The following is a 24514-nucleotide window of genomic DNA, read 5'->3' as shown; positions in this document are numbered from 1 at the left end:
GTCCCAACACGGAACCCCGTGACCTCCCTTTCCATGGGGAACTCTCAATACGGATTCCCCGACTGATCCGCTAACACACAACACCCCAGCGAGGATCACCACTCGCCTCCCCCCAAAATCGACCTCTACGTCGTTTGGAACAAAAACAGCAAAACACCCCAACGCGCCCTCCCAGGCCCCGAGACACGCCCAGAACCGGACACTGACCTGATGGATGAACTCCGTCTTCACCGTTGGAGGCAAATCACGATACCGCTGTTCTAAACACTTTACCTCAATGTCTGTAAACCGGCAACCAACTCCCGCGGCGGACACGAGGCGTAGAAGCTGAAAGGATGGTGGCCGACGAGGTCCACAAATCGCGGTTCCAGAGACCCGGAATCCGGCTCCTCGCGGTCCTTCTATGACGCAATATTTCCGCGCCGGGTTCGAGGCTCTTTACTGGGAGCCGCCATTTTCCCACGTACTGCCGAACGTCGGGGGAGGGCTTCCTTTTCCTGCCTTCCGCGGAAAGGTCAAAAACGGTGAGAAGCTGTTGAAAACGACCTATTTCACCCCATTTCCAGGTCACTTGACCCGTTGGGCCCCGACTTTGCAACATTCGCCAGGGGCGCTGCACAAAAGCTTAGCTTCTCAGAAAGTCAAGCCTGCCCGGATCTCTCTGCAGGAAGCGCAGAGATGGTCGCGGACATGAAGGCACTTTGATTTAAAGGATAAAGAGAAGCTAACAAGCGCAACCATCTCAAAGAAATTTGGGGGCGGGGGGAAGGGACCCAAACCAAGCCTAGCAACAATTGAAGGAGAACTGGCTAGTGGAATGCTGGCTGGAGGGGGTGTTGGAGGAAGCTGCATTTGAGGCTGAGAACCTCTGAGGAGGGTATTGGTCTGAGACTGGGCAAAACGCAGGATTATACAGCTCTTGTTCTGACTGGTACGGAGGGAAACGGGGAACACGGTCCATCAGGGGCTGCGCACAGCAACGAAGACCCAATGCAACCAAAACTAAAATTAAATAAATAAATTTATTTTTTAAAAAAAAGCTCTGAGAAAGGGAAGTGATTCTGTTAAGTATTGCGGCCCAATTGATTAAGCCCCACTCCCAATAACTGTACAACCTGGCTCAGAGAAACTTCGAAGGGTTAATCATTCATTTATTGACCCAGCAGATGTTTATAAAATGCGTACTCTGTGGCAAACACAGGTCTGGGTGCTGGAAATATGAAAGGTATAAACGCAGACAAAAATAACACTTTTTTTTCGTGGAGCTGTACATTGTACTGTTACAGACCAGGGTTCTTGGCCTCTTTAATCAATAGAAATTGGTAACAGGCCAGATAAGAAACTCGGGCAAGGCTTTATTGTGACTGGTGCTGCAGCAGGAGGGAGAGAAACAAGTAACAGGTTCCCTTTATTGCTGGGGGTAGGGGTGTGGGGAGCTGGTCCCTTAAATGGGGTGAGGGTAGGGCGCAGGTCCAGGGGTGGGGCAGGAGGGTGGCTTAGGTAGTCTGCCCATCCCCTGTAGGGCTGTGTGCAGGGATTAAGCACAGGACCCTGCTTTTGCTCTCATTACCTCAGAAGTGGCAGATGGGTTTTTGTCTTCTTGTATCTTGTTCATAATTAGCCCCAACTGTGCATGCACAGCAGTTATTTTTAGTCCCTTCTATTACAGTTTCATTGTATTCTGTTGCTGGAGGAGACTTTTGTCCAGGTGCAAGCACTGCAGCAAAGTGTCCCAGATCCCAGCCTGTCTCACTACTGGTGTGCAGAATGGAAAAGTGAAGTTACTTGGTTTTATTTCCTCATTATAGCGAGTGTTATGATTCCCACCTACAACTATGGCCTAAAATGCCTGGAGGGTAGAGCATTGAACAAAAGACTTTAGTCTGAAGCCTTAAGATATAATGGAATTTGCTTCTCTAGGTTTTGGATTTGCGTGGGACCTGTCACCCCTTTTTCCTTACGATTTATCTCTCTTAGAATGGGAATATCTATCCCACCTCTGTCCCACCATTGTATTTTGGAAGCACATAACTTACCTGTTTTCAAGGGTCCAAAGCTGGAGAGGAGTTTTGCCTCAGGGTGAATTGTACCTCAAGTCTTACCCATCTGACTTAGATGAGACTTTGGATATAGACTTTTTTTTTTTTTTAACATTGTATTTTATTTTATTTTGGCTGCACTGGGTTTTCGTTGCTGTGTGGGCTTTCTCTAGTTGCGGTGAGCAGGGGCTACTCTTTGTTGCAGTGCGTGGGCTTCTCATTGCTGTGGCTTCTCTTGTTGCGGAGCATGGGCTCTAGGCACACGGCTTCAGTAGTTGCGCTGATGGGCTTAGTTGCTCCACGGCATGTGGGATCTTCCCGTCCCAGGGATCGAACCCATGTCCCCTGCACTGGCAGGCGGATTTCAACCACTGCACCACCAGAGAATGCCTGGATATAGATTTTAGAGTTAATGTTGGAATGAGTTAAGACTTTTGGGGCTGTTGGGATGGAATGTATGTATTTTGCATGCAAGAGGGACATGAAATGGAGGGGACAGGGCCAGTGTAGGAATATTATGGACTGAATGTTTGTGTCTCCTCAGATTCACATTTTGAAGCCCTAAGACCCAGTGTGGCTCTATTCAGAGATGGGGCTCCTAAGGTAAGTAATTAAGGTTAAATGAGGTGGTAAGGGTGGGGCTCCAGGAAGTTTAGTGTCCTTATTTATAAGACGAGAAACCAGAAAGCAGTGTCTCACCAGAAACTATATCTGCTGGAACCTAGATCTTGGACTTCTAGCCTCCGGAACTATGAGAAAATTAATTTCTGTTGTTTAAGCCACCTACTCTGGTATTTTGTTATGGCAAGGAGAGCAGTCTAATACAGTGGTGAATTATGTGGTTTATAAAATTAGACAACTTTTAACCGACTTTGCATTCTTCGGATAAACCCAATATAGTCATGAAGTATTTATCTTTTTAAAATGTTGCTTAATGTGTTCAGTAGAAACCTGGGAAACATTTGTGGGGTCATGGTGGAAGGAATATGATTTTGGATCAAGCAAGTTTAATATGGGCTTACTATGGATTGATTCTGGCTTTGATGTGTGAGCTCAGTGAGAATGGCTCTAACAGTTTGCTTGGTTGGTTGACTGAAACTTGACTCAAAGGTGAACTATATTAAAGTTTAAATGCCAGAAATTCCTTGTTCCACATTCTGTAAAGTATCCAAAAGTATATGGAGTTAGGAAAGCTAATGTAGATTTGTCATGTAAAACCAGCTTACCCATCCCCTAAATACATATCCCAGGAGTATCCAGAAGACAGTCTCTTCAGTGAAGCTAATCTGGCTACAGAAAATGGAAGTATACTATTGTAAGATTCTGTTACTATACACAAAGAGGTATATATAATAGTACTTATACTGACAAGTTAATGATACATGCGGTAAACTAAAGGAACCACTTAAATAACAAAATTATGGGGAATTCCCTGGTGGTCTAGTGGTTAGACTTTGTGCTTCCACTGCTGGGGGCCCGGGGTTTCAATCTCTGGTCGGGGAACTAAGATCCCACAAGCTGTGCATGGCGCAGCCATAAATGAATGAATGAATGAATGAATGAATGAATGAATAAATGCTAATAAGCCAATAAAGAAGATAAATAATCATAAGACATACTCAGTTACTCCAAAAGATGGTAGGAAAAGGGGAGCAAAGCTTAGATGGGGGCTTCCCTGGTAGTGCAGTGGTTAAGAATCCGCCTGCCAATGCAGGGAACATGGGTTCGAGCCCTGGCCCAGGAAGATCCCACATGCCGCGGAGCAACTAAGCCTGTGCGCCACAGCTACTGAGTCTGCGTGCCACAACTACTGAGGTCCGTGTGCCTGGAGCCTGTGCTCTGCAACAGGAGAGGCCACCACGATGAGAAGCCCACTCACCGCAACAGAGTAGCTCCCGCTTGCTGCAACTAGAGAAAGCCCACGCACAGCAACAAAGACCCAGCACAAGCCAAAAATATAAATTCAAAAAGAAAAGGATAGATTGGATGAATAGCAAATTGTACATTTTTAATCTCAACCTAACTACATTTTCACATTAACATAAATGATCTAAACACCCCAATAAAGACATATTGTCAACTCGATAAAAAAGCAAGGCCTAACTATATGATGCCTTCTAGAAAACCACTTTAAATATTAAGTGACAGGTTAAAAGTAAACCATGTTAAATAGAGATATGAAAGATATAAAAAGAAAGTCCCAAGTCAAATTTCTAGAGATTAAAAACTACAATTTGAAAGAAAACATACACTGATGGAATTAATGGCAATTAGACACTGCATAAGAAAAGATTAGTTAACTTTAAGACACAACAATAGAAACTATCCAAAATGATACACGGGGCTGTGCTGGGGGGTCTTAAAAAGCATGAGCAGTTTTTTAACCTATTTGCATAGGCAAAAGAAAAGACCAGTGAAGTTGATGACAAGGCAAAAGAAACTCACGTACAAAGAGAACAAAAGCTAATAAAAGCTTTTATTAAAAAGAGAAAAGCCTTGGGGCTTCCCTGGTGGCGCAGTGGTTGAGAGTCCGCCTGCCGATGCAGGGGACATGGGTTCGTGCCCCGGTCTGGGAAGATCCCACATGCCGCAGAGCGGCTGGGCCCATGAGCCATGGCCGCTGAGCCTATGTGTCCGGAGCCTGTGCTCCGCAATGGGAGAGGCCACAACAGTGAGAGGCCCGCGTACCGCAAAAAAAAAAAAAGAAAAAAAAGAAAAGCCTTGAGTTCTCAGCCAATGGGGTAAGAGGTATCATTGTGAGGAATGCCAGGTGGTAATCTCTCAAACTGCCATCTACTCTCTTTTCAAGATAGTGAATGAAGAAACAATATTATGGGGGGGCTTATAAAATATGAACATGTAATGTATAAAATATTTTTTAAACCCCATTACACATTGTTATAATTAACATGTTAATCACTTCTCTACCTTTTTGATCCAATGGAATAGTTATAACTGTTGATATAGTTATCATACTGTCCTTGTTTGCTCAGTCTAGCATTGTCAGTTTCAGGTGACTTCTGATTGGTTTTTCTCAATATTGGTCACACTTTCTGGCTTTTATGCATGCTTGGTAATTTTTGTTTGGATGACAAACATTGTTAGTTAATGTGTTTGCACTCCTATAAATATTCTTGAGGTTTGTTTTGAGATACATTAAAGTTACTTGGTCCTTTCTGATCCTACTTTAGATCTCAGTTGAGCAAGACCAGATTGCTTATTGGATGAGACTCAGCCAATTAACAGTGAGTGCCTACTCTACGTCAGGCATTCTAGACATCTGGTATATAGGGGTTAACAGAAGGTCCCTAAACAGTAGAAGTACTTGTTACTTCTTCATGAAGTTTACAGTCTAAATTTTACAGACTATAACTTACATTCAAGACCTTATATTTGAGCACAAACTCAGGAAGATGATACTTGTTATTTGATATTTGTTATATTTGTGCTTTGTATTGAAACTGATATAGTAATGTTTATACATGACCTAAAATCCTCATATATTCCACATTAAAATCCTTAAGAAAATAATTGAGATGTTCTCTCCAAGTGATTCTAAGTTTTTACATCATGTGTTTTTTAAAAATCATTTACAATGCCATTAAGATACCTCATCTACTTACATGCCTCCACTCCTAGCTTCTCCCTAAGGGACCTGACCTCATGCCCTTCCTCAAATCCCAGATTTCCAGCAGTAGACTTGGTCTGAACCTTAACGCTACATCAGTTTTATGCCAGTCCCTACTGACATTACTCCTGGCTACAGCTCAGTAATTATAGAGATTCTGAAAATATTTGCCAGATTGGTTAAAGGCCTATAGTATTCCAGTCTAGAACCAGATTCAGCCCACACTTCCAGAACTCCTTGACCTATTCCCAATCTGATTCAGTCGATCCAGCTCTGTGAAGTATGAGATACCAGGCCAAAGTTGATTCTATGAAGATCTACTTTTCTCTTCCTCATGTTACACTCAAACATGTAAGACTCAAGAGTCCCTGAGTTGAGCGGAAATGGAACCACCCCAACATTCTTCCTGACATCTATATCCATTCCATCAATGAGGCAAAGGGAAGGGTTGGGCAGGGAGCTATCTCCAGAAGGAAGAGTGCAGCTGAATAGTTATCCAGTTTAGACTTTCACATTCCCAGGATTCTGAGAATAATTTGGATAATCAGAGAAGGGGGAGAATTAGGATGGAAGCAAGAAGAGTCATCTTAATTTGTGTTCAAATTGCCCATCTTATTTTCATGTTTTCAGAAAAAAAATTACCAAGAGTTATGTTGGAATGTATTTCGTTAGTTAATTTATAGGTTTAAATTACTAATTGTCCTTGGGCTTTCAGTTCATTTTGCAAGCCTGATTTCACTACCTTTTCAAGTCTAGAAAATTTTAAAAATCACATTTATAGTGACCTTTATGGTGTAATGCTTAGTCTTATTTATAAATTGATCTTAAGCTCATCCAAGGACATTGTTACATTTATGAATTTAATATTCATTTCTGTTGAGGGAATTCAGTTGTCTGAAATAATATTTAAATAAATTTAGAGCCTAAGAAATGTGGCAGCTAATCATATATTGGGTGGGCATTGAAGATAATTTTTTTTAAAAAAAGAAAAAGAATCCACAATTAGGAGAAATGAGTATAACGTGATAACCTTAACCAGTGATGTGGGGTAGACTCTCTTTCTCCTTAAAATTATGGAATCATAAGCATAGTAACTAGGAATATGGTTCAAGGTTTCCTGTCCAAAAATTCACATCAGGTATATTGTGTAATATATTATGAAGTGGGAATTGGTACATAAAGCTCTCGAATATTTCTCATTTTCACAGGCTTTGCTTCACAAGAACTTTAGTAAGATATTCCACAATTAGTGTGTTCACAGTGTTTTATTTGTATATGATTTCATCAGCTAATGGATGGGGCAGAAAACCCTGCCACATTCACTGCCTTCCAAGTTTCTCTGCAGTATATAATGACACCTACTGAGGGAAGGACTTTACCACTCTCATATTTTTACACACTATAAGCTTGCTGATGACCTTTGGTAATCACTGATAATAGGGTCTACTTTGCAAAACACAGAGCTTTCCTAACCTCTGTCTTCATAGGTTTGCTTTTTATACATAACCATATAATCAGCTATACATTATTGCTCAAGGCTTTTCCAAATAGAATGTACCAGTTTTTTCCTATGTGTTTTTTGTGACATAAAATAAGATGTAATTGACCACTGAAGGCATAACCACATTCATTGCATTCATGAAGTTTCTCTCCTGCACAAACTCTCTGTTATCTCCTGAGGGTGCACCTCTGGCATCTGGCTGTTCCATAAGGACTACATTCCTATCTGCTAGGAGCCCACTGATGTTTAATGATGTCCGAGGGGTTGCAGAAGACATCTGTACAGTCACCATATTAACAGGGTTTTCCCCCTGCATGAGTTCACTAGTATCTAATAAGCTGTGACCCTCTGTAGAAGGATATTCCACCTTCACTGAATCTACTTGTTTCTCTCTTGTGTGTGTCCTCTTATGTTTAACCAAGCATGACATGTGGGAGAAAGCTTTCCCACACTCATTGCATCCATAGGGTCTCTCTCCCGTGTGAGTTCTTTGATGGACAATGAGCATTGTCTTTGTAGTGAAGGCTTTCCCACAGTCACTGCATGCATAGGGTTTCTCTCCTGTGTGAATTCTCTGATGTTTAATGAGTCCTGATTTCTGTGAACAAGATTTTCCACAGTCAGTACATACAAAGGGAGTCTTTCCTGTATGAAATCGCTGATGTGCTATGAGGCATGCCTTCTGGCTGAAGGCCTTACCACATTCAGTGCATCCATAGGGTTTCTCTCCAGTGTGAGTTCGTTGATGTATAATAAGATTGCCTTTCTGTATGAAACCTTTTCCACATTCACTGCATATATAAGATTTCTCTCCTGTATGAATTTTCTGGTGCAGAATGAGCTGTGATTTTCTGGAGAAACCTTTACCACACTCATTGCATACATGGGGTTTTTCTCCTCTTTTGTTTCTCTGATGTATAATGAGCTCTGCCTTCCTAAAGAAGGCTTTGCCACATTCAGGACATTCATAGGGTTTCTCTCCTGTATGAGTTCTCTGGTGTTCAGTTAGCTTGAACTTTCTGTAGAATGCTTTCCCACATACACTGCATACATGGGGTTTATTTCCTGTATGAGTCTTCTGGTGTTCAGTAAGCTGAAATTTCCTGAGGAAGGCTTTTCCACATTCACGGCACTCATGGGGTTTCTCTCCTTTGTGAGTTCGCTGATGTTCAGTGAGCTTGAACTTCTTGGAGAAGGTTTTCCCACACACACTACATCCGTGGGGTTTCTTTCCTGTATGAATTCTCTTATGTTCATTGAGCCGAGACTTCTTGAGGAAGGCTTTCCCACATTCAGTACATTCGTGGGTGTTCTCTATTTTGTGTATGTCCCGATGTTTAATTTCAGTATGAGTTTGCTCACGATCAGCATGGAGAAAGGATCTCCCATCTCCATTAAACTCAGCAGGCTCAATTTCTTTGCAGCTTGTACTCAGGTTGATTATATCTAAATATGATTTCAAAGTTTTCCCATGTAAATCAAATACATCATGATTTGGCCTTAAAGGAAAACAACTTTTGCTCTGATAAATAATATTCTCAAATGCATTCTGTTCATAACACTGTTCCAGCCTCTTCAGTATATTTTGGTTTTGCCAGTGTGGCTGCATATGATCATCCACTTTCTCAATTTCTAGGAAAGAGAACAATGAACCCTTCCATGAGTATCATATGGAATAAAACTACTTCAAAAATACCTTGGGGGACTTCCCTGGTGGGCCAGTGGTTAAGACTTTGCCTTCCAATGCAGGGGGTGTGGGTTCGGTGCCTTGCTGGGGAGCTGGGATCCCGCATGCCTCATGGCCATAAAACCAAAACATAAAACAGAAGCAATATTGTAACAAATTCAATAAAGACTTAAAAGAAAATACCTTGGGGTGAGCTGGCTCTTTAATGGAAAACCTATGATATCAAATATAAAAGAAATTCCAAGTATAAAAGTACCTTATCTTTTTAAAAAAATTTTTTTTCACAATTGTTGTTAAATATATATGATAAATTTTACCATTTTAACCATTTTTAAGTGTATATTTATGTGGCATTAAGTATAATCATATTGTTGTACAACCATCACGACCATTCATCTCTAGTTCTGTTTCATCTTCCCCAACTGAAAAACTCTGTATCCATTAAACACTAACTCCTGTCTGTTGGAAATGGTTAAAGACAAAGTAATATAAAACACCAAACAACCCAAAAGATAACAGCCATCAGGGTAAAAATTCTTTACTTTCACTGAAGCCAAATTCTATGGGTGGAAAGGGAAACAATAAAATAAGATAAGGAATAAAGTAGGCAGTTGCAAGTGTGACAGTGGTTTGAAGAAGCAAAGGAAATAAGAAGTGGAAGATATCAGGATTTATTTGGAAGGAAGAATAAACAAGACTCACTAATGGATTTGATGTGAGGAGAGGTAACAAAAGAGGGAATCAAGTGTATGCCTAAGTATTTGGCTTGACCCATTGGGTAGCTGGGTAGTGCCTTTTAACAAGATGAGGAATATCGCTGAACTTCAGAATGTGAGGGGAACCAAGTTCAGAATATGAGGGAAACCAAGTACATTTTGAAACATATCATCTTTGAGATAATATCCAAGCACAGACCCAGAAAAGCCAGTCAGATGATAAGACTTGAGTAAGGTCTTGACTGAAAATAGCAATGTGGAAACATCAGTATGTAAATATTATTTAAGGGGACTTCCCTGGCAGTCCTTGGCACTTTCACTGCCATGGGCCCAGGTTCAATCCTGGTCGGGGAACTAAGATCCCGCAAGTTGCACAGCGCAGCCAAAAAAAAAAAAAACCCAAAACATAAAAATATATATTATTTAAGGTCAGAGTATTGTATGAGATCATTTTCTGACAAACATGAAGACTGAAAAAAGATGAAGGCACAGACGAAAGCTTTAGTCATTCAACATAGAGTTTTGGGTTTCCTAGAGCCCGCTGAAGAGACCCTAACATAACCACGCTGGTAGAGATAGAAGCAGACGTGGGTGTTAGAACATATACATCAAAGAGGCAACTCAGAATGTTGGACATACAGGTCATGATTTCAAGAAAATTCTAACAGACTCTTGGGTGCTCATCCTGTTGCTAAAACATGCCATTCTTCTTCATTAGGTAGACCATCATCAAATTCACTTTCCCAAAGCACCAATCTCATATTCTAACCTTGCATGGAGCTGTGACACATTCTCATACGTTCCCACAGAAAGAGGGACATGATGATCCTGATGGACTTTCACAACAGGCTAGTGGGGCACAGTCTTTTTTAGAAGCAGATCTGCTGCACCAGATATGGGAATGCTCACCTTCTTCACTATTCTGTACCTATATGGATGTCATGGTGGAATTTTTCCCATTTCATTGTCCCTGATAATAGTAATCTCTCAACTTGCCAACAACAGCGTCTTCTTCCTTAATCATATAGTAATGTCTCTGCTGGCATTAATTAAAGGGTCTTACAGGACCACCTTCCTCCTGAATCAAGACTTGTGACAATTTTATCTTTAGTTTTTCTTAGAACATCTGGCTATACCTTATTATTTCTCTAATGCTGCCACTGAGGTTAAAAATAAGACTATCTAGAGTTAGAATATACAAAACCTAACCTCCACCATGCCTCCTTTATTATTAACACATAAAAGTCACAACAGTAAGTCTGGTGATAAAAGTTTACATTACCATGATGTACCCAGTTTATCTAAGTTTCCACTCCACTAGCTCCCCAACAAATATCTTCAAATATTGGTCTCCACATGGCTGGTTTCAGGCCAATCTTTTGACAGTCCCCACATGGCCTTGCACACTTCCAGTTTCTTGCCATGTTTCCTTATCATCTTAATTCAAAACTGAGCTATTTCTCTCACCTAAGATACTTTATGATACTATCACTCTTCATTCTCTCTATACCACTTTAGGCTACTTTTCTTCTGAATTTCTGAAATAGTCTCTGTATTTACTATTTGCTTGAATTTTGTACAGCCTTCAATGATAGCAGAAACATTTCACACGTTCAAAAGCTTAATTTGTAAATATTAGATGAAGATTTCTCCTAGCTTTTCTCATAAAATCTTTGCTCTGAAAGACATTTCTTTGTTTCCCGCTAAATTTAGTCTCTTCTATCAAAAATCCTTAGCATCATCTTCCATCTGTTTTTTTCCCCTCTCACACTCCATACTGTGGGTTGAATGTGTCCCCCAAAGAGATATGTTTAAACCCTAACACCTAGTAGCTATGAATGTGACCCTATTTGGAATCAGGGTCTTTGCATATGTAATCAAGTTAAGACGAGGTCAAAATGGATTAGAGTGAACCCTAGTCCAATGACTGGGGTCCTTCTAAGGAGAGGGAGATTTGGCTACAGACACACAGAGACATACAGGAAGAAGGTCATGTAATAACAGAGGCAAAGACTGGAGTGACGTGTCTACAATCTAAGGAACATCAAAGATTTCTGGCCACTACCAGAAGCGAGGAATAGACAAGAAAGGATTCATTCCTAGATGTTTGAAAGGGAGCATGTCTCTACCAATACCTTGATTTTCAAATTCTAGCATCTAAAACTGTGAGAATACATTTCTGTTGTTTCAAGTCACCCAGTTTGTGGTAATTTGTTACCTAGGAAAAAACATACCCCATACCTACTTAAGTGGCAAATTCAGTCTTTATTGTTCCAGAATCTTCTCATACTATCTTCAAGCTGGGTTGAACTCACCAACAACCAGGTCTCACATCTGATTTTCTGCTTCAGCACCTGCCTATTGTAGTCTATTTTCTACTGATAGCCAAGGGGATACCTCTAAAACATAAATTATATCACGTCACTGCTATACCCTAATCCTTCTAAAGGTTTTCTCATTAGGAGGAAGATCAAGTGTTTGAAATGGATGACAAGGCCCTATGTGACCAACTGACCTATTGCAAACCCCCAGTTATGACCCCATTGACCTCATCTCCAGTCATTTTCCATGCTGATGGTTTGGTGTTTACAGTCATTTTCACCACCAGACATAGTATCTGTGTATTTTTTCCCATTTACTTTTATTGTGATAAATTACACATAACACAAAATTTACCATCTTAATCATTTCTGAGTGCACAGTTCAGTGTATTAAAATGGATTCACAATGGTGTATAACCATCACCACTACCTCTCTCCATTAACTCTTTTCATCTTATAAAACTGAAACTCTATTTTTGTTAAATTTCTGCCTCCTCTTCGAGAGTGGGGATTTAGGTGTTTGATAGAAGAGAAATTTCTGTGTCACAGCAATATGGTCAACTGGGACTTAATGCCATCAGACTATGAGGAGGAAAAGGATAGCTTTAGGGAAAAGAATCCAGCAACAAAATCTAAAGTTTAACTAAGAGAATGATTAATTAACAAATATAAAAAGGAACTACAGTAAGGTTGGCATGAGGTTTTATGATTTCATTTAGGCTAGGAAATGAGAATGAGAAATTTTAGAAATGTCTTTCCTAATTACACAAAGAACAGGAAGAGCAGAGGCATTAAATACAGGAGCCCAGAGGGTAGAGGAGATTCAAGGTAATACCAGGATTTAAGATGTACAGAAGTACAAAAGAATCTCAATTTTAAAAAGGATGTTGGAAAGGGATTTTCTGGGAGGGAAGATGGTTCTAGTTTCTCACACGAAGAGTGAACTCATTGGGAATTTCCATGAAGACAGGTTAAAATATATGGTACCAGCAGGTATATTAGACAGTGTTAAGGGACATGTCAATTGCAAGTCTCCACAAAGAGCTTAACACATTTGAATAAAGTAAGGTTTTATAGCCTGTGAGAGCAGAGGGATGACAACAGAACCTTTGAAGAATCTCAGAGTGGGTAAAAAGAAAAGCAAGCAGATGAATACACATTAAGAGACCACGTTACTACAAGAGTAAGGCACCTGAGGTGCAGTTGGATGTCGTAAAGGGAAATAAATATTTCCCAATGGAGCAGGAAGGTGTATGAGTCAGAAGACAATGATGAATTCAAAGTTTTCTCTTAGAAGAGAGACACGGAAGGAGGAATTTCATACCAAGAAATGTGAAAGGAACATAAAATCATACTCTAACAAGTAAAGAATGGGAGGATTCGAAAAACCAAGCAAGAATAATTCTAGGAGGGGGAAGGTTGACATCTAAGAAGAAATAAACAGGGATTCCTTCCAAGATGAGATAAAGTGGTATATTTTCCTCTAAGTTCTTGCACAGAAAAAGAGCTCTCCTATGAGGAAAGGGATACATGGAGGCTGTTTCTGTATCCTCAGACACCCTCACCACTGGGATGCCTTCTCTAAAGGACTAGAAGGTGATTTCCACAGCCTTCCCCCTCTTGCTGGTTCTCTCTCACTTACCTGGATGGGGGTGACTGTGAACTTCATCTTCTAAGGTCCATGGTGGTTCTCCTTGTTCCAACTTGGAGAGTATATCAGGTTTGCTAACTTGATACCCTGTTCGTGGGAAATAACAGAAGACTTAGGCTCATCAGATGGCACTAGGGATATGTGATGCTATGAGAATGGTACACTTCAGGGACTGCACGATCTGCATGTTTGGAAATTAAAGGCTTGTCTCTAAAACGCGGAGAGATTATACCTTCTCATCTGGGGCCGGGGGGAGGACTGAAAATCTCCCACTTCAGAGCACCACAGACACAACAACTCTTTCAGAAGCTGAAGAAAGAAAAGGCACCATCCAAGGGACACAGGGGAGCCATCCTCACCTACGGACACCAGGTTGCTATAGTTCTCCAGCATCACGTCCCTGTACAGGTCCTTCTGATCAGGGTCCAGGAGCTGCCACTCCTCCCACGTGAAGTCCATGGTCACATCCTTCAGTGTCAGCAATCCCTGTAACAACACAGTCCATGTGATAAGAGTGTTTCTCTCATTATTGAAATGGAAGGTGTGAAATAATAGAAAATATATATAATGTTCTCTCTCCTTGGTTGCCGGCTTAGTGCTCCTAAAACCCTTGTAGTCTCCTAAATGATAAAAGCACTAGGAGCATCTTTTGTTCTAACATTTGGTCTTTGAATTCAATCCTAATCTGACACTAACAACTCAGAGTTACCATCAGGCTCCACAGGCTAAAGAGCTCAGTCCCACAAGACTGCCTTCACTTCAGCCACCAGTCCAAAGTCCCAGATTCCAGGTTCCCTGCACTTGTGTCCAACTTAGCTACAAATCTGGGGGTCCCCATAACTTCCCTGCTATGGTTTGATAATTTGCTAGAACTCAGGAAATTATTATGCTTACTCTTATAGTTTATTATAAAGGACATAAATGAATGGTCACATGAAGAGGCTCATAGAGCCAAATCTAAAAGGGTCCTGAGTGCAAGGGCCTCTGTCCCTGTCGAGCTGGGGTGAGTCACCCTCCCAGCAAGTGGACTGTTTGCCTACTTGGAAGCTCTCTGAACCCCGTTGGGGTTTTTATGGACATTCCATTACATAGGCATGACTGATTAAACCACTGCCTACTAGTGATAGAGCTCAATCTCCAGCCCCTCTCCTGTCTACTGAGATCAGAGGGTAGAGCCAGAAGTTCCAATCAAGGCTTGGTCTTTCTGGGGATCAGCTCCCATCCTGAAGCTCTCTAGGGGCCCATCCTGAGTCACCTCATTAGCATAAACTCACATATGGCTCAAAGGGGCTTGTTATGGATAAAAAAAGACACTCCTATCTCTCAGGAAATTCCAAAGGTTTTAGGAACTCTGTGCCAGGAACCAGAGACAAAGACTATATATATATACACACACACACATACATATATATATTATTATACCACAACAAGTCACTTGTTTAAAAATAAAGGCAATAAGGAGGTGGGAGGTAACAACTAGATTCTTGGGGGGGTATTCTCTTTCATTTATCAAAATTTTATAAGCAATTGAACTTTTTCTGGTTAAATTTTCCTTATTGATTAATTATTTCATTTTTAATAGCTTTATCAACTTGGGGATTTAAATTTAGTGTCAATACATAATAACCGTCATCACGCACAAAAATACTGGTACCTCGTTGAATGGCACAGTAGCAGTACCAGGATTAGATGTAATTGCTTTAAACTGATCAAACATCAATTTGATGATTATTTTGCTAGTTTCAATATTTAGATGTTCTTTTCAATATAGTTCACTAATTTTATTCCAATTAAATATAACAACTTCTAGCTCTTTCCTATCTACACAAAATATTTAACTTCTTTGGGCATGAAAAGTACAGTAATAACTAGATTTTGAACACAGGGAAGGGCTCTGTATTTTCTGAGATAAGGTAAAGTTCTAAAGCAAACTCTGTGGATCTCAAAAATCCAAGCCATTACCAAACAAGAATTTATAACTCCCTGTGGCCAAATCTGTACTGAAGCACCCGTTCTACAACCTGTTCAAAGATGTCCTTTGATAACTGTGCAAACCTTCCATTTTCCTGGGCACTCTAGGTTTTATTCAAGGATAAAACCAGCCCAAAACAAGTGTGGGTATATAAGTCACCAAGCTGTGGTCTTTTGAAAAACTGTGTGCACTGAATTCTACTTGGTCTAGTCCAGCAGAGGACTCAGAATAATCATATAAGAAACAGCCATACACAACCTGCTTGTATATCTATCAATATTAGAAGAATGCTATGAACACAATGAACGTTATCACCTCTAGAAAGAAACCAACAAAGAAATTTCCCAAGACTTAAGTACCATGAAATAGTGACATCTCCTGAGGAAATGATCTGCCTTCTCCTCAGATTCAATGCATATCAAATAACTTACCATGATTCTCTGGTTGCAATGGCTGACAGATTACATGCAAGTTGATGGTTTATGTAACCAGGAGGGACCTGCAGAGTCATACATTATATACCAACATTGGTCATGTAGTACGAAATCTACGAACAGTATATACCTGATTCTACTTCATCTTGATTTTGAAGGTAGTTTATTTCTCCCCAGAGCCCATTTTTTCCCAATTTATACTTTTCATTTAATTGGACTGCTTTTTTATTTCAGGCTTCTGGAAATCCATGAGGGAATCAAGAATAAAACAAACCAAAAGTCACCTGAGCCTTTGTCATTTTCTTGTTTTGGGCAATGCCAAGTAACTGGGATGTGGTTTTTAGTCTCTTCTGGATCTGCCCTAAATTTCTGTTCCAAAATCTCAGTCTCAGGTAATGGATGTCCCACGAAATGACCATATGCAACTCCAGGAACCTCCTCCTCGTCCTTTACTTGATTTCTCTTGCTCCTCGAAGCCAGGACCTGTGGAGTGAAGAGTAAGTTCATTTGGGTGATATATTCCCTCTGGGCCCAGATGCGGTCACTGCTGCTGGTCACCCACCTTAAGTCAAGGCCAGTGCTTCTAACTGTCCCTTTATTTGATGCCCCTGAGGCAGTAAAACATAACAATCTAAATGGGGGGAGGTATGCCTTTCTTCTGTGAAGTACAAATAGTATGAGTGAGAGAGGGAAGATGGGAAAGGAAAACCAGCACAGCACAAAGCCTGGCAGAAGAATGGCAGAAGACTTCTCACACAGATCAGTTTTGGGAAAGTGAGGCTCTGGACATTTTTTCCCTTAAAATCACATGTGTCCACATACTCCTTTGTAGTGGGTTGAATGGTGCCCCCCCCAGAGATATATTCACATCTTAACCCCATGAACATGTGAATGTGATCTGATTTGGTAAAAGGGTCTTTGCAAATGTAATTATACAGATCTCAAGATGAGAACATCCAGGATTATCCAGGTAGGCCCTAAAATCTAATGAGTGTCCTTATACCAGACACACCGAGAAGAAACACACAGGGAAGATGAGACCATGTGAAGACAGAAGCAGGCATCAGTTATGCTGCCACAAGCCAAGGAATGCCTGGAGAATCTGGCAGAAAAGGAGAAGGAAGTGAATGGACATTTGCAGGTATGCTGGAGATCCCTAAGATGACGCCCAGATTCAGTGATTCCTTAGGACTCCCAAGATTTAGCACATAACTGATTCATTACCATGAAAGTATACAAGGCAAAATCAGCAAAGGGAAAAGGTGTGGCAAAGTCTGGGGGAAAACGAGGCACAAGCTTCCAAGAGTCCTGTCTCCATGAAGTCACAGAGGATATGCTCACTTCCCCAGCAACAAGTTGTGATAACTCATGTGAAATGTGTTAGCTTATTAGAGACTCGGTGCTCATGGCTTTTATGGGGGGGCTATTCCTAGTACATACCAAAATTCCAGAATCCCAGAGGAAGACAGGCGTTCAAGACAAACCATATTGTTTGAAAGAAGAGTCTTGGCACAGTGAGCCACTCCTGATAGGGAAGAGTGGGAACCCTCCCAAAATCTAAGTTCCCAGATGCCAGGGATGGCATCTTATCAGCAGGCCTTTCCAAGGAGAACAGTCTCAGGTCAGCTATGTCAACTCTTTGCACAGCAAGGAGCCAAGAGTGTCTGCTACAGTATATTAATACATTAGAAAAGTCACATGACCGCCAAAATCAATGCTGAGAAAAATATTTCATAAAAATCCAACATCTATTTCAAATTTGAGCCCTGGGTGGGTTAGGAATTCATTATTGCCTTAGCATGAAAAAACAAAACACGACTTATAGTTTTTAAAAAAAATACATACAGGGCTTCCCTGGTGGCGCAGTGGTTGAGAGTCCACCTGCCAATGCAGGGGACGTGGGTTCATGCCTGGTCCAGGAGGATCCCACATGCCGTGGAGCGGCTAGGCCTGTGAGCCATGGCCGCTGAGCCTGCGCATCTGGAGCCTGTGCTCCGCAACGGGAGAGGCCACAACAGTGAGAGGCCTGCGTACCTCAAAAAAAAAAAAAAAAAAAAAACCCATACGATATACTACCATCTTCATCTGTTTCTAAAACACAAAACAAGAGTATGTGTTGTTTGTAGATACATACACATCTAGTAAAAGTATGAAAATATGCATAATATATAACAAGATAGCAGTTATCCACGGGAAGAGAAGGGGGGAAATAGAAGATGATGTGACTTAAGTTGTATCTGTATATCTTTCAAAAAGAAAAAGAACTGGGGCTTCCCTGGTGGCACAGTGGTTGAGAGTCCACCTGCTGATGCAGGGGACATGGGTTCGTGCCCCAGTCCAAGAAGATCCCACATGCCACGGAGCGGCTGGGCCCGTGAGCCATGGCCGCTGAGCCTGCGCTTCCGGAGCCTGTGCTCTGCATCAGGAGAGGCCACAACAGTGAGAGGCCCGCGTACCACAAAAAAAAAAGAAAAGAAAAGAAAAGAAAAAGAACCATAATAAAAAACCAAAACTGAATAAATCCCACATATGTCCAGCTGAAAGCCAGAGATAAAAGCACTCACTAAGAGGACGCGTGGGTTTCTGTGTGTGTGTGTGTGCGTGTGTGTTTGCACATGTGTGCACGTGCTAGTGCAACAATACCATTATTTTTCACCACTGTTCTGGAAACACTCCCAATGCAGTCTGATAAAAGAATCAAGTAAGAATTACTAACATTAAAAAAAAAGAATTACGGGCTTCCCTGGTGGCGCAGTGGTTGAGGGTCCACCTGCCGATGCAGGGGACATGGCTTCGTGCCCTAGTCCGGGAAGATCTCACATGCTGCAGAGTGGCTGGGTCCGTGAGCCATGGCCACTGGGCCTGCACGTCCAGAGCCTGTGCTCCGCAATGGGAGAGGCCATGGAGGTCAATTTTAATGAACACCAAAAATAAGAGTATTAAGTTAACTGACCAGTTACACAATCTGTATGTAAATATTGACAGCATCGTTGAGTGACATTAGCAAAAATGGTGGAGTAGAGACCTCCAAGGGATTCCTCAGGAGCACTAAAAAAACTGACAAAAACTGTCAGAATCAACCTTACTGGAACTCTGGAAGATAGTCACTGGTTTACAGAAACAAAGTGAACACCTGACCAGGAGAAAGGCCACTGAAACAGGAGACTTTTTGTGGCATTCTAAATTAGCCTTGCCCCCACAGCCATTGTGGCAGAGCGGCAGCCTGTATTCCTGGTGTGGATGGATACCTGGACCTGTAGGGAGCAAAGTAAATCTTGTCCCCAAGGAATTGTTTTGACCTATTTGTGGGTTCCCTAAAGGACTGACACAAGAGGCCTGCATACAATAGACACACGGAGAAGAACACGAGCTTTCACCTCTGTCTGGTACTTAGGCTCAGCAGAAGCAGGAAAAGAAGCCTAAGGCACTGTTATAAATGGCCTGGCTAAGTTTGAAGGAGTGCCCCAAACAGAGCCAATATGCAAAGAACTTAAAATCACTTTCTTTTCTTTTTTAAACTCAAAGAGTTCTACAGTGAGACACATAGAGTTCAAACTATCAAAAGCCAAAGACAGAGAATCTTCAAAGCAGCAAGAACCAACTGTCATATGTAATGAATATGAAATAAGATGAACAGCTGATTTCTATCAGAAACCACAGAGATCAGAAGGCAGTGGCTTCCTGGGACTTCCCTGGTGGTAAAGTGGTTAAGAATCCACTTGTCAATGCAGGGGACACAGGTTTGAGCCCTGATCCGGGAAGATCGCACATACCGTGGAGCAACTAAGTGCATGCACCACAACTACTGAGCCTGCCCTCCAGAGCCCACGTGCCACAACTACTGAGCCTGCATGCCACAACTACTGAAGCCCGCACACCTAGAGCCTGTGTTCCACAACAAGAGAAGCCACTGCAATGAGAAGCCCACACACTGCAACGAAGAGTAGCCCCCTCTCACCCCAACTAGAGAAAGCCAAAAATAAATAAATAAATTTATAAAAAGAAAAGAAAGGAAAAAAAAAGGCAGTGCCTTCTTAAATCAAACTGCCAAAAGAAAAACGTAGGAGGTAAAACTATTAAACTCTTAGATGAAAACCTAGGCATAAATCGACCTGACCTCAAATTTGACAATAGAGCGTTAGATATGACACCAAAAAATACAAAGAACAAAACAAAATAAGACTTTGTCGAAAACATTTTTTAAATTTATTTTATTTATTTATTTTTGGCTGCATTGAGTCTTCATTGCTGCATGTGGGCTTTCTCTAGTTGTGGCGAGAGGGGGCTACTCTTTGTTGTGGTGAACTGGCTTCTCATTGCGGTGGCTTCTCTTGTTGGGGAGCACGGGCTCTAGGTGCACGGGCTTCAGTGGTTGTGGCTCGCGGCCTCAGAGCGCAGGCTCAGTAGTTGTGGCGCACGGGCTGAGTTGCTCCGCGGCATGTGGGATCTTCCCAGACCAGGGCTGGAACCCGTGTCCCCTGCATTGGCAGGCGGATTCTTAACCACTGCACCACCAGGGAAGCCTTCATCAAAATTTAAAAGTAGTCTGTATAAGACGCTACCAAGAGAGTCAAAAGGAAACCCACAGAATGGGAGAAAATATTTGCAAATAATATAACTGATTAAGGGTCTAGTGAGTAGAATATATAAAGAACAATTACAGTTCAATAACAGAAAGACAGTGTAAACAGTGAACAAAAAGACTTGAATAGACATTTCTCCAAAGAACGTATAAAGATGGCACATAAAAAGATGTTCCTCGGGCTTCCCTGGTGGCGCAATGGTTGGGAATCCGCCTGCCAATGCAGGGGATGAGGGTTCGTGCCCCAGTTCGGGAAGATCCCACATGCCGCGGAGTGGCTGGGCCCGTGAGCCAGGGCCGCTGAGCCTGCGCGTCTGGAGCCTGTGCTCCGCAGAGGGAGAGGGCACAACGGTGAGAGGCCCGCGCCAAAAAAAAAAAAAAAAAAAGTTCCTTGTCATTTGTCATTAGGGAAACAAATTGGAATCACAATGAGATACCACTTTACCACTTCATACCCATCAGCATGGCCATAAAAATAAATAAATAAAATAATAAGTGTTAGCAAGGATGTGGAGAATTAGAATCCTCATACATTGCTGGAGGCAATGTAAAATGGTGCAGCCTCTGTGGAGTACGGTTTGGCGGTTACCCAAAAAGTTAAATACAGAATTACTACATGACTTAGCAATTCTGCTCTTAGGTATATGCCCAGTAGAACTGAAAGCAGGTATTAAAACTTGTACTCAAATTTCGGAGCTGCTCTACTCATGATAGCCAAAAGGTGGAAACAACCCAAATTCTATCAACAGATGAATGAATAAACAAAATCCATAAAGTGAAATATTAGCCATAAAGAGGAATAAAGTACTCATAGATGCTACAACATGAACCTTGAAAACAGTATGCTATCTGAAAGAAGTCAGAAATAACAGGCGACATATTATATGATTCCATTAATATGAAATGTCCAGAATAGGCAAATCCATAGAGACAGAAAGGCATTTAGTGGTTGCCAGGGACTGGCGGGGGAGACAGGAATGGGAAGTGAGTACTTAATGGATGCATAGTTTCCATCTGGGATGATAAAACACTTCTACAACTAGATAGTGGTGATGTTTGTACAATGTTGTGACTGTACTTAATGTCACTGAATTATACACTTTAAAATGGTTAAAATGATAAATCTTATGTTAAGTGTGTTTTACCACAAAAAGAAATTGATAGAATTATATAAAAGAAAATTGATGTGTGTTACATGGCGGAACATTTTAGTGGAATATTTTAACACTGTATACTGAAAATTTCAAAATAGTTATCACTGGTAACCAAAAATTTTACTTCTAGAAATTTCTGCAAAGGAAATAATGGCATAAGCATGCAAAGATACATATTCTTATAAATGTGTGTATATATATACATAAATGTATACATAATATATTTATATATGTATACATAAATGTATACATATACATAAAGTATTATATAGATGCAGTGATAGAGGATTAACTGATTAGTATAAACTTTCAATGGAATACTGTGCAGCTATTTAAAAACATTCTATATGTAGTAAAAAAAATATGTAACTCAAAGTTATATGTAGCATAAATATTTTTCTGCCATAATACAAAATGTGTAAAACATATGTCTGAAGAAAAATGCACAACCTAAAAGTTGAGACTTATGTGTTATTCAAGGGCCTTACGGGGACTGCAGCCTGGGAAGCAACCTCTCAGTAGCTGAGGAACTGCTGAGGTAAGGTAAGAAGGACCCAGGACATATACCTAAGTTTTTGCTGAAAAAGAAATATGTAGTTGAATGTGAAAAGATAACTGCTAATCACAAAAAACCATATCTCAAGTTAATGATTTTAGTGGTTTTCTATGTATGGGAAGATGCAAGAGTCTGGGCTCGTTGAAATTATTCCTTAGATACGCATCTTAACAATCTAGGGCCAGTATCCTGTTTTTCCCCATCCTGAATTCTCCTCTGGGGGCACCATGGTTGGGGTGGGGGCGTGCTGATGCAGTGGCTGATGGCGGGCAACATTCCTTGTTTACTGGAATGGCAAGTGACATTTTTGTGTGCATATATTTATACAGACATACCAAAAAATACCGATACCAAAAAGTTAAGGTGATTATATCTAGATATTATTAGATAGGTCATTTTATTTTCTTAATTATCTTTTCACAAGTATGTAAAATATGTGTAATAGAATATAAAATTATTGTTGCCTAATTATTACTGTAACTTTATGGTCTTTTAAGTTTTCATTACAAAAAAATGAGTAAATGACATGAGTGATAAATTTTACAAAGTATGAAAGTACAAACAGAAAAATAGCAGCTGTTTATTTCTACCATGTATGTGCCACTAACCATCACAATTTTATATATTTTAATTCCCTTAATTCTCAGCAAACTTGAGAGAAGGACTAAACTTTTATTTGCACAAATGAAGAACAAGACTCAGGTTCAGTAACTAAATAAGTGTTCTGGACCCAATTCCAAACTGTGGTGGAGGGAAGGGGGTCCCCCCCATACCACGAAGCAATTCTCCTGACACCAGCTGGGTATCCTACTTCAGTTCACTTCTGACACTGTCTGCCCAGAGACAGCATCAGATCCCACAGGTTAAGGGTTCAGTCCCACAAGACTGCCCTCCCACCTCCCGGCCACCCACCCACCATCACATAAGATGCCATTCCCAAGTCCAGATTATTACCTGTACTTCTGACCAACTGGCTATAAATCACAGGTTCCCATGATCTTCTCCTCAGGTTCAGTTAATTTGCTAGAGTGGCTCAAGAACTCAAATATTTTACATACTAGATTACCGGTTTATTATAAAAGAATGTAACTCAGGAACAACCTGATGGAAGAGATGCAGTGGGGAAGGCATGAGGAAAGGGTGTGGAGCTTCCATGCCCTCTCCAGGAGAGCCACTCTCCCAGTACCCCCACGAGTTCACTAACCGGAAGCTCTCTGAATCCCTTCCTTTTAGGTTTTTACAAAGGCTTCATTATATAGGCATGATTGAGTAACTGGCTGGCCATTGGTGGTTGATTCAATCTCCAGCCCTTTCTCCTCCCAAGAGGTCAGGGAGTGAGACTGAAAGTTCCAACCCTCTAATCACATGGTTGGCAGTACAGACAACTAGCCCCATCCTTAGATGCATTCCAAAAGTCACTTCATTAAGATAAGAGACACCTTAATCACTTTGAAAAGTCCAAAGGTTTTAGGAGCTCTGTGCCAGAAACGGGACATGGGACAAAGACCAAATATTTCTTATTGAAAATCACACTATCACAGTTATTCACCCAAGTCATCAGTAAGAGCAAGAATCCAGATTTTTTAAAGCCAGATTCATTTCATTCGCAAATCCATACATTTGTCATTGGGACAATATTATTTGGAAATGCTCAGATCATTCACTTGGAAAATATAAAGGAATTAAGTAAGCTATTGGTAGAACTGTAGTTGATAGAAATGCTTAAGTATTTAGGGGAAAGTATACTGATGTCTGCAGTTTACTTTGAAATGCACCAAATTTTTTTTAAAAAAAGAAACAGGGACTTCCCTGGTGGTTCAGTGGGTAAGACTCCGAGCTTCCACTGCAGGGGGCGCGGGTTCCATCCCTGGTCGGGGAACTAAGATCCCGCCTGCCGCCCGGCGCGGCCAGAAAAATAAATAAATAAAAATAATCCAAAAAAAGAAAGAAAACAAGATGAATTAATGAATGGAGGGATGGATAGATAACTGACAGAGCAAATATAGTAAAATGTTAATGGTACAATCTAAGTGGTGGGTATAGTACATGTGCACTGTAAAATTCATTCAACTTTGCTATGTTTGGAATTTTTCATAATAAGATGTTGAGTTCTTAATTTCATAATGAACTGTTGAGTTGGAAAATGCTATTAGTAATCATAAAATTTCAGTGTAGTAACCAAAAAAAAGTAATAATATTTTTAAAAATTATTTTACTATGTTAAAGAAATTGAAAGGAGATAAAAATTAGAAGGAAAAAAAAAGACCCTGGTT

At 40.9% G+C, this 24514-nt stretch overlaps 1 protein-coding gene and 1 long non-coding RNA gene across 4 annotated transcripts in view; one reads left to right on the top strand and one right to left on the bottom strand.

Annotated features, from left to right (window-relative positions):
* LOC132480423 (zinc finger protein 577-like) overlaps positions 1 to 449 on the bottom strand; it is a 43187-nt gene extending 42738 nt beyond the window's left edge. For all 3 annotated transcript variants that reach the window (XM_060084639.1, XM_060084635.1, XM_060084634.1), the window contains exon 1: positions 208 to 449. The gene's annotated coding sequence lies outside the window, so the exon portion shown is untranslated. The remainder of the gene's footprint in view (positions 1 to 207) is intronic.
* On the top strand, positions 438 to 17791 carry LOC132480430 (uncharacterized). Its single transcript, XR_009530642.1, has 4 exons — positions 438 to 524; positions 2584 to 2642; positions 16336 to 16446; positions 16956 to 17791. It is a non-coding gene; the product is annotated as an uncharacterized LOC132480430 (long non-coding RNA).
* The last annotated feature ends 6723 nt before the right edge of the window (positions 17792 to 24514 follow it).

The sequence above is a fragment of the Mesoplodon densirostris genome, chromosome 19, assembly GCF_025265405.1.
Source record: "Mesoplodon densirostris isolate mMesDen1 chromosome 19, mMesDen1 primary haplotype, whole genome shotgun sequence".
Lineage (NCBI taxonomy): Eukaryota > Metazoa > Chordata > Mammalia > Artiodactyla > Ziphiidae > Mesoplodon > Mesoplodon densirostris.
The sequence above is the reverse complement of the archived record's forward strand: the minus strand, read 5'-3'. Positions and strand labels throughout refer to the sequence as shown.